General features: G+C 39.7%; 1 long non-coding RNA gene across 1 annotated transcript; it reads right to left on the reverse strand.

The window, feature by feature from the left end:
- Positions 1 to 1,867: 1,867 nt before the first annotated feature.
- On the reverse strand, positions 1,868 to 11,150 carry LOC127961491 (uncharacterized). The gene is made up of 2 exons (XR_008154454.1): positions 11,060 to 11,150; positions 1,868 to 4,659 (listed from the first exon to the last, which is right to left on the reverse strand). It is a non-coding gene; the product is annotated as an uncharacterized LOC127961491 (long non-coding RNA).
- Between the last annotated feature and the right edge of the window lie 94 nt (positions 11,151 to 11,244).

Consider the following 11,244-nt stretch of genomic DNA (forward strand, 5'->3'; position numbering starts at 1 on the left):
ACCTCTTCCTTTTATGTATTGACTAAATATTGTAGCATGATGTGAAGAAAACAGCTTTGAAGTATTTCTAAAGCATTTACTTGGATTGCTTTTGCAATGCTGCAATATGTAGGCAATATTCTACATATGGTAATGTGATTTCAGCAGCTCATACGTTTCTCTGTCTCATTGCGACTTTACCCTCAGCGTGACATTTGCCCGTGGGGGCATCAGAAATTGCATGATGATCTGAAACGACAGATTAATGCAAATTCAAGTAGTCGTTCTGCTTAATACTCATTTAACGTAGTGGAGGTCAAATGAGCCCTCAGCTGTGGTGATGACCCATACATATGGTTGTCACATCTTGATCTCCATTTCAGACTCTGTCAGTGTGTCTTTTGAAGCTCCATTAACAATCTCTCGAGATCTGTAAATTGCACAAAGACAAATATGATTTTATCATAAGGGCATAATCCTTTAAAAGAGAGACAACCACTTGTATCAATGAGGTATGTGGAAAAAGGTTATAGTTAAAATCTGTAATTTTACAAAGGGGGACCCTTCTAAGATCAAAATTAGGTTTTCATTAAAAACCCCAGCAAAGGTATACTCAAAACTGTTTCTCACTCACTCACACAAATGTTCAGAGGTGGGAGATTTCAGAGGAGATTTCAATTTATTCTGTCCTTTCAATGACATATCCTGTGTCTCATTTTCCTTTCAAGCTGAGATCCTGTGGTGATTTTCTGTCGCTTGTCCCCAATCCGTGTCCACTTGGCAAATCAGACTCCCCTCAGGTCCCCTGTGCTTTGTCTATTCTTCAGACTGGAGACCTCTGACAACAGATACAAGACCTTTTCGACGGCTCGGCAAGGTGTGAGAACAGAAGTCCAGACAAACAGCGATACCTCTGGGCAAGCTTCATACATAACACACTTTTAGAAACTTAGAGTCCGAGACCTTTCTCTGTTCCGTGCACTCGAGTCCAAGCATCATACCTCCATTATTATCTTGGGTAATCAGATTTCTGCCAGCATCACAGGGATTTGACAAATGGCCCTGTGCATCAGGACCGACTCCCCATTTCCCTCTCTTCAGGCTCTTCCTGTAAATGTGCCCATTCTAAGTGTGATGTATAATGGTGCCCAGCTCTGTCAGACAGCTCTGAATGAGATTGTGTTTTCCTTTATTGTTCCTCTGCCTTTGCTGAGGCAGTCATATCTAAGGATGGACATATCCATCGAGAGGCCTCAATAAGCTGAATCTCCTGGCAAACAATCATGTTGTGCCGTGCTGATATGTCAGAGACAGGACTGACACTGAGAATGGAGAAAATTCCTCAGAAACACTAATGATTTCTTGATGCTGTTGCTGGTTGAAGTCTGACAGGGGTGTTGCTTGGCCTTTTTACTGGGGCAAGAACCCCTGTGAAATTCCCCAGTAACAAAATACTGATAAATACTTGATGAAAAGATTGTTTCCTCGATTGCGCTACATTGATCACTTTCCGTATGCAATATGTATCAGTTTTGTTTTAAATGTTGCTAAGGTGACCATCATAAAATAAAAAATGTTGGGATTGACAAATGCATTCAACCGGAAGTGAAACCGCGATGCAGTAAAGTACTATTAAAACTTGTTGTTCTTTTACTTGTAATGTGTTTATGTTATAATGTATAATTTTCAAATACTGATATCGCTAAAATTAGTGGGGTATTGTGACAACTACTTTTCCAGTTGATGCATTCAGTGTAACTGGGCTGTTCTAGGTGGGGATTGAACTTGGGTCTGTTTTGTTCAAAGTCACTGAGTTAACGAATTGAGCTAACTCCCCACTAAATTAAGCCAAGAGCAGGGGTGATTAGACGGCAAGGAGTCATGGATTTTTCACAAAAACAATCTTTACTAATAAAAAGTGCAGCAAAACAAGAGACCTGGGCTTCCAAGAAACAATACAAAGAAAAATAGACACAAGGGTCCAAAGACTTAAACTTTAACAGACTTAGCTTGCAACAGGTAACATAGGCACAAAACTGAACAATAAGGCATGGCACAAACACACTTAAATAGGGCAAGATACAGGTGTGATGCATCAGGCATAATGAGTGATAGTGTTTAGCAGGAATCTGGTTAGAGGCGCCACCTGCCGACCAGGAGGAAAATAGCAGTCCAGTTAAGGGTTCCTCACATTTAGGCTCATTTACTCATTCACTGAATCATTTGGAGAGGTTTCTCAGACCAAAATGGTAACAGGATACAAAAAGAGCACAGAATAAGCCACAATCCAGGAAACAAAACTTGCTAATGTTTTCTATTGGTTGTCAATGATGTAGCAGCTCTTTATTGCACAAGGAGCTTGTGGATGACTCTAGCACAGTCAATGACAATTTATATCCACGATAGTATCAGATAAAAAGTATTAAAATATAGGCATACATTTTTGATCGAGGGCTTGTTCCCCAGTAATGATGAAAAGCTACACGGCCCTGCTGTCTGAGCTAGCAGTAGTAAGATGAAGTACCTTACATGATGTTGCATGTAATAAGCACAACTGTTATTAGTTGGGGTTTTACCTTTGCTCACTTTCCTTTTGTCAGGAAGATTTTTAACAAGTTGGATTCTTTACAATGCAGAGCTTGATAACTCCTGAAAATAAACAATCAATTTGCATTCAGTGAAACAAGGTGATGGATTAAAGCATTAAAGAGTAATTTATTACAGCCAAAATACACAAATGACAAGAAACGCTTTCCAGATGGGTATATTTGAATTGCCTAGGCTTATCTTCATCCTCCCATGGTCTCATGGAGTGAAACACCTCATTTGTTTTGACTCACTCAGTGCTGTCTTCCAGCTTGCCATGCTATTTGGCATCATGCTGTTTACTTCTGGAGGAGGGCATGGGTGAGTGGCTGCTGCTGCTTGACACATATTAGTCCTTTCCTCCTGAGGTTTGCATTGAGCTTTGACGGCTTGCTGTGTTCTCTCACAGTGAAGAAAAACTCTGAACATTTAGGCCTTTGTATATTTGCGGTCTTGTGTGGGTCACACCAAGTTGCACATTGCCAGTTAATCATGACTACTTTGTCAGTAAAAGGCTATATACCTTGTCGTTGGTCCTTTCCATTGAGGTTAATTCTGTTGCAACTCAGTCAATAAAAGGAAGAAATTTAATTTAGTAGCTAAATTTGATTCAGTACTTAAAGTGTCATTGAGGTCATGAGTTGTAAATTGTGTGACTCTGTACAGCTAAATGAGGTGACGCAAAATGGATTTGACCTTAACCCTTAAAGACAATCCAGTAGAAAAGCAACAATGCAGATGTCCCTGCTGTATAGAGTATGTCCAGTACACTCTGTTGAGTATTGTTGCAAAAGAAACTGTGACAGGGTGGTCTGGACCCCAGTGTGGAGCACAAGGGTCTTCTATCAGCCTGAAGAGCTTTATTATGCAGTAATGACCTGCTAACTGTACATTGTCCTGCTTCTTACAAGGCTGCTCACCAAATAAGTGGAAATTGAATATTGATCTTAAAATTTTGCCTCATTATCTTCCTCTCATAAAACATACACCACTAGAGTATAGAAAACAATTGGCCTAGCAACAAGATGAACACTTGGAGTAATATTATAACTGAAATCCTCCAAGGTCATGTCCACTACAGTCAAAAAAACAAGAGATGCAAGATAGTTGCAGTTGCATTTGAAATGAGAGAGCAAGTCTGTGATGTGATATGAGAGACATGAAAGTAGTGCCAGTTTTAGTTACCAAAATGAGTGGTCTAAAACAGCGTTATCACTGACAATGAATATTTGGAAATATCTGACTGCTAAATGCAGGTTTTATGGAGAGATGTGTCCTAACATTTACATTCACCCCCCAAAAGGACAGGTAATAGGCTACACATTATTATTTATCTTTCCATCTATAAAAATCAATTCCCCTGCAGGTTAAATAGTGCCCTAAACACACAACATCTGCGGACAGCAGAGCTCTAGTTTTCATATGCCCCTTGGGTCTCACACAATGTTACAAACCATCTCAGTCTTAAGCATACCAATTGGCCAACTTTAATTGTGCACCAATTGTGCTCCACCATGGGTATTTCTCTAGAGTTATATCAACATGTCTTTATTTTATTATATTAGTGCACTTAAAACCTGTTTAGGAGAAAATGACTAAGTTTTGCCTAAGGTGACCCACATTGCTTTTATGTTAGTCTAGTCTTGTTTTCCCCTGACATGTTTCTCAAACCCACAGTGTATGTGCGGTTAAAAATATTAATGTTCCACAACATTTAGCTGTCCTTAATGTAGACTTCTAGGTTGTTCAAGAGACTGGGAGATCTACCAGAGGGCTGCTTTGGGTTGCAGTTGGATCTAGGCCAGATGAAAACAGCAATATCTACGTAGCAACACACCTTTTCATTGAAATGTAAATTTTGGCCCCTGGATCAACATTTACAAATCCTGTCCTACATTAGCTTTTTAAAATCAAACCAACCAGAAGCCCCACTTACCTGTATCATCCATAAATTACCAGTGATGTAAGAAGCCGGGATGTTGGAGGCAACCTTTGTTTGGTGATACTTGTATTGCAGTCTGCTGCGTGTAATGAGGTCATTCATCGTCCTTTGATGCTGGGCGGCCTGGGAACAATAGGTGGCTGGCGGCAAACCTGACTCATAATGACAGAACAGACAGAGTCGTCTCAGCTAATGGCAGCCTGTCATGATTCTGATGATTTCCGCAGCTCAATTTCACTGGTTTTGTCCCTGAGCAGTTTGTCTGCCTGATGAAGTGCTGAATGCATTTCTGATGGATCGCATGTTGTTGTTTAGCTTTTTTTACCAACCGGAATGTGAATGACTGAGAGTGACATATGCTAGAGCATTTCATTTCTCTTCTGTAATTGTTTTAGACACCACTGTTATTTTGTTCTGATTTCCTGAAATGAAATTCTAATGTAAAATGAAGCACGCCCGCCAGGCAAGCCGGAAGGTTTCTGGTAGTTTAAGACAACATTTACCGTTTTACTCATTTATTAATTTTTTTTACTCAAACCTTTCCATTTTTAATACTCTAACTGAAATATTACAGAGCCCCAGTTTGGTAGTAGATAAAGTAAGAGGCACTTTAAAGGGTTTGTTCATCCAAAATTGAAAATTATGTCATTAATGATTCACCCTTATGTCATTCCAAAAACGTAAGACCTCTGTTCATCTAGAGAACACAGTTTAAGATATTTTAGTTCTAAATATCTTCCTGATCCTCCACTGTAAATGTATGTACAGTACACTGTCTACTTTGAAGATGTTTTAATTACCTTTCTGGACATGGACATACATTTTCAGGGGAGGATCAGAAAGCTCTTGGACTAAATCTAAAATATCTTAAACGGTGTTCCGAAGATACAAAAGTCTTACAGGTTTGGAACAACATGAGGGTCATGATGACATAATTTTAATTTTTGGATGAACCAACTCTTTAAGTATTTAAATGAAACAATAATGTCTTATTTGTTGATTATATGACACTTTTGAGTGAAAATGTTTATAGATCACATACAGAATCTGTCCTCAAGTCAAACCGCTGAGTAGTATTTCATCCGCCTGGCCTAAAGATCATGCTCACAGCTCCCACAAACTGTCAGGCATATGCTTCACTGGCCAAGGACTCAATTGGGTACAACAACTGTTGTCGTATTTGTCCAGTGGGATATGACGCCTTCAGAGAATAGCCCCTGCGCAGCATACAACTTCATTACGGGCATAAATAATGTCTGAAGAGCAGTACTTGTGACTCTCGGACAGTTGGACAAAAGAACAGAATTTGCTGCAGGTGGTGTTTAATAATTCATGGACTTGTGAAACTCCCTATAAGTTGGAAGACATTTTGTTGCGTGGTAAAAATCCATCTGCTTTTATAAACACATACCACACTGGGGTGTTAAAAGACTAAACACATGGTACCAGGGCAAAATGTGAGTCTGGGATCTGCCTAAATGTCTGATTGTTTGAATCCTCTATGACACTTTACAGATAAGTGTGTTGGCATTAGTTCAAGGGATATAGTTAAAGGGTTAGTTAGTTAAAGGGGTCATGTGATGATGCTAAAAAGTACATTATTTAGTGTAATGAAATGTGTTTCTGTGGTTGAAGGTTAAAAAAAACCACATTATTTTCCACATACTGTACATTATTGTTTCTCCTCTATGCCCCACTTTTCTGAAACGCATAATTTTTTACAAAAATCATCGGTCTGAAAAGTGAGGTGTGCTCTAATTGGCCACCTATCCTGTGCATTGGGATTGGTGGAATGCCTCAAGTGTTATGCCCCTTACCATACTATGATACTCAGAACACCTGCATGGCTGGACAAAAACAATAAAACCACTTACAAATGAGGCATTTATTGCATCCATTGGGGACATAATTACTGATTATAATGACTTATCATGTGTCGCACCACATGGGCCGGGGGGCTAGAGTGAGGAACAGTTGGTGACTACAGTGAGGAATGGCCGGGGGCTGGAGTGAGGAACAGCCGGGGGCTAGAGTGAGGAACGGCCAGGGGCTAGAGAGAGAAAAGGCTGGGGGCTAGAGTGAGGTACGGCTGGCAACTAGAGTGAGGAACGGACAGTGTCTAAAGTGAGAAACAGCCAGGGGCTAGAGTAAGGAAAGGCAGGGGGCCAGAGTGAGGAAAGGTCGGGGGCTAGAGTGAGTAAAGGCTGGAGGCCAGAGTGAGGAAAGGCCGGGGGCTAGAGTAAGGAACGGCAGGCAACTAGAGTGAGGAATAGCCGGGGTCTATAGTGAAAAACAGCCAAGGGCTAGAGTAAAGAAAGGCAGGGGGCCAGAGTGAGGAAAGGTCAGGGGCTAGAGTGAGGAAAGGTCGGGGGCTAGAGTGAGTAACGGCCGGGGGTTGGAGTGAGGAACGGCCGGTGGGCTAGAGTGAGGAATGGCCGGGGGTTGGAGTGAGGAATGGCCGGAGGCTGGAGTGAGGAACGGCAGGCAACTAGAGTGAGGAATGGCCGGGGTCTATAGTGAGAAACAGCCAGGGGCTAGAGTAAGGAAAGGCAGGGGGCCAGAGTGAGGAAAGGTCGGGGTCTATAGTGAGAAACAGCCAGGGGCCAGAGTAAGGAAAGCCCGGGGGCTAGAGAGAGGAATGGCCGGGGTCTATAGTGAGAAACAGCCAGGGGCTAGAGTAAGGAAAGCCAGGGGCTAGAGTAAGGAAAGGCAGGGGGCCAGAGTGAGGAAAGGTCGGGGTCTATAGTGAGGAAAGGTCAGGGGCTAGAGTGAGGAATTGGATTTGAGACTTTAGTCTTTGCAATTTTACAGATCTTCTTTATTCACAAAGAGCTTGTAACACTCCAAAGAGAAAGAAAACATTTTAATTGCATCATATGACCCCTTTAATAGATGTGTTTATTTAATGGAAACTTATACTTTAAAGTTTTATTTCTATTTTTAGGATTTCCAAGCCATTGTGTTCAGAACCATGATGATCCCACATGGCATGTTCCACTTGTAAAAGACACAGGGGAAAATACTTTATATACACACCTATTTAGCTGGCACATACTTGATGTGTTTGTGCTTTATCAGCCTTAGTTACTGATAGAATATTATGTATCTAGTGCTGTTGACACATATACAGATTTTTGTAAGATGCTTGTTTATATATTATGGTCTAAAATAGGTTTACATTGTGTTTCTGAACTGTGGAAAGCTAAATATAGCATACGTGATGTTTTCATATGCTTGTCATCACTTGATGCCCCTGTAGACAGAGTAGATTTGTTTTATGATGGCGCTGGGTATTACATACACCGTGAGCATTATGTATTTTAAAATTAGATTGCCTCAAACCATAAAACAGCTGCTCTGAAAATAGAAATTCTTTGGAGCGCACACAAAATAGAACAGAAACGCCCCAAAATGAACCCATGAGCATCATGAAGATTGTTTCTTAGAGACGTCAAGAACGAGAGAAATTGATTTCCTTTTCTTCAGCCAAGACTCATTAAAATAAATGGCAGGATCAAAAAGCCAAGTTTGATTAAAGTCAGACTTTGATGTAGTCATTTGCCACCTGTGGTTGTGTGTCCCTACCCGAAAGGTTCAGGAGACAATTGGGAGAGCGGCAAGAAAGATGGCATTTCCCTTTGAAGCACATCTGTACTGACCACATCCCCAAAGTAAGCCTATTTTCTTCCATCACTGTCACTGTCAGGTGTGAATACTTCAGGGCATTTTCAGCTGCAGGACTTTTTTGTTCTTATTACCCATTTGCAGGGTTTACAGCATTCCAGGGACTCTCAGGAGAATGAGCTTATTCCTTAAATGTCAAAATGTCCTATGTCAAAATGGCCTCTACTGCACTACTGACATCCATAATGCCATACATCTGATTTCTGTTTCCTGCATTATTTAAAAGAGAGGGACACTGAGAAATATTACAGAAAAAAGAGAGATTCTCAATGGTCCACCTCTCTTGCAGAGACTCTTGTGTATGATATATTCATTATTTTGAGATTTGACCACATAATACTTGTTGCTGGCTGTTTGTAACACATTGTATTAATATTTTATTTGTTTCTGTCATTGTATATATTTTATCCAGCAACCCCAAGAACACCTATAGGCATCAAAAAATTAAAATAAATAATAAATCAGCTCCCCAGCAGATTCGTGATCAGGAAGATATTACAATTCAATCCACTGCAACTTTGTGCAATGTAAGCATATAATGCACATTCCAGTCAACATATACCGTTCAAAAGTTTGGGATCGGCAAGACTTGTAATGTTTTTTTAAAGAAGTCTCTTATGCTCATCAAGGCTGCATTTATTTGATCAAAAATACAGAAAAAAAACAGTAACCTTGCAAAATGTTATTACAATATAAAATAATGGTTTCTAGTTTAATATCCTTTAAAATATAATTTATTTCGGTGATGCAAAGCTGAATGTCCATCAGCCATTACTCCAATAAAGTATCTGTTAATCCTTCAGAAATCATTCTAATAATCTGATTTATTTTACAACAATTAATTAATTTATTATATTTTTATTTTCTGGGATACTTTTTTCAGGATTCATTGATGAATAAAAAGAACAGCATTAACTCAAAATATAAATAATTTCTAACAATAAATATTTACTATCACTTCTTCTCAATATAACGCACACATCCTTGCTGAATAAAAGTTTTAATTTCTTTCAAAAATAAGAATAAAATTTTCTGACCACAAAATTTTAAACTGTAGTGTATATTGTTAGAAAAGATTTATATTTTAAATAAAAGATCTTCTTTTAAATTTAATAATTCAACAAAATAATCAAATAATTCAAAAAAAAAATTTCCTGTATTTTTGATCAAATAAATGCAGCCTTGATGAGCATAAGAAACTCCTGTAAAAATAATTTTGAACAGTTGTGTATATTATATATAGTGGGTACGGAAAGTATTCATACCCTCTAAAATGTTTCACTCTTTATGTTGCAGCCATTTGCTAAAATCATTTAAGTTCTTTTTTTCCTCATTAATGTACACACAGCACCCCATATTGTCAGAAAAACACAGAATTGTTGACATTTTTGCACATTTATTAAAAAAGAAAAATTGAATTATCAAATGGTCCCAAGTGTTCAGACCCTTTGCTCAGTATTTAGTAGAAGCACCCTTTTGATCTAATACAGCCATGAGTCTTTTTGGGAAAGATGCAACAAGTTTTTCACACCTGGATTTGGGGATCCTCTGCCATTCCTCCTTGCAGATCCTCTCCAGTTCTGTCAGGTTGGATGGTAAACTTTGGTGGACAGCTATTTTCAGGTCTCTCCAGAGTTGCTCAATTGGGTTTAAGTCAGGGCTCTGGCTGGGCCATTCAAGAACAGTCACGGAGTTGTTTTGAAGCCATTGCTTCATTATTTTAGCTGTGTGCTTAGGGTCATTGTCTTGTTGGAAGGTGAACCTTCGGCCCAGTCGGAGGTCCTGAGCACTCTGGAGAAGGTTTTTCGTCCAGGATATCCCTGTACTTGAATGCATTCATCTTTCCCTAGATTGCTACCAGTGACCCTTTCCCTACAGCTGAAAAACTGGGACTGTATTGGAAAGGTGTCACTGTTGGGACTGTATTGGAAAGGTGATGATCAGTGCCTGGTTTTCTCCATGCTTACTGCTTAGAATTAAGGCCAAAAAGTTATATCTTGCTCTCATCAGACCAGTTAATCATTCAGGTGATTTTGTTTTAGCAAACTCCATGTGGGCTTTCATGTGTCTTGCACTGAGGAGAGGCTTCCGTCGGGCCACTCTGCCATAAAGCATTGACTGGTGGAGAGCTGCAGTGATGGTTGACTTTACAACTTTTTCCCCATCTCCCGACTGCATCTTTGGAGCTCAGCCACAGTGATCTTTGGGTTCTTCTTTACCTCTCTCACCAAGGTTCTTCTCCCCAGATAGCTCAGTTTGGCGGGACGGCCAGCTCTATGAAGGGTTCTGGCCATCCCAAACGTCTTCCACTTAAGGATTATGGAGGCCACTGTGCTCTTAGGAACCTTAAGTGCAGCAGAAATTTTTGCCTTGCCACAATTCTGTCTCTGAGCTCTTCAGGCAGTTCCTTTGACTTCATGATTCTCATTTGCTCTGACATGCACTGTAAGCTGTAAGGTCTTATATAGACAGGTGTGTGGCTTTCCTAATCAAGTCCAATCAGTATTATCAAACACAGCTGGAGTCAAATGAAGGCATAGAACCATCTCAACGATGATCAGAAGAAATTGACAATATTTAATTGTAGTTAAATATATGAGTGTCACAGCAAAGGGTCTGAATAATTGGGACCATGTGATATTTCAGTTTTTCTTTTTTAATAAATCTGCAAAAATGTCAACAATTATGTGTTTTTCTGTCAATATGGGGTGCTGTGTGTACATTAATGAGGAAAAAATGAACTTAAATGATTTAACAAATGGCTGCAATATAACAAAGAGTGAAAAATGTAAGGGGGTCTGAATACTTTCCGTACCCACCGTATATATAATTGGTATATATTATATAAATAGTTATACATTTGTTTACCTATTACTTATCTTGGTGCTGGGTTGGGTCTTGGCCATGTAAAATCTGGATTCTGCAGCAAAACCATTTGAGATCCACCACTGTGAGTCGTGCCGTTTTGGGGAATATAGAACAAAACACATGATTCATCTTGCATTAAAGGGGTCGTGAACTGCCTTTTTTTCTCTGTACTATTCTCGAGGTCC

The sequence above is a fragment of the Carassius gibelio genome, chromosome B7 (assembly GCF_023724105.1).
Source record: "Carassius gibelio isolate Cgi1373 ecotype wild population from Czech Republic chromosome B7, carGib1.2-hapl.c, whole genome shotgun sequence".
Taxonomy (NCBI): domain Eukaryota; kingdom Metazoa; phylum Chordata; class Actinopteri; order Cypriniformes; family Cyprinidae; genus Carassius; species Carassius gibelio.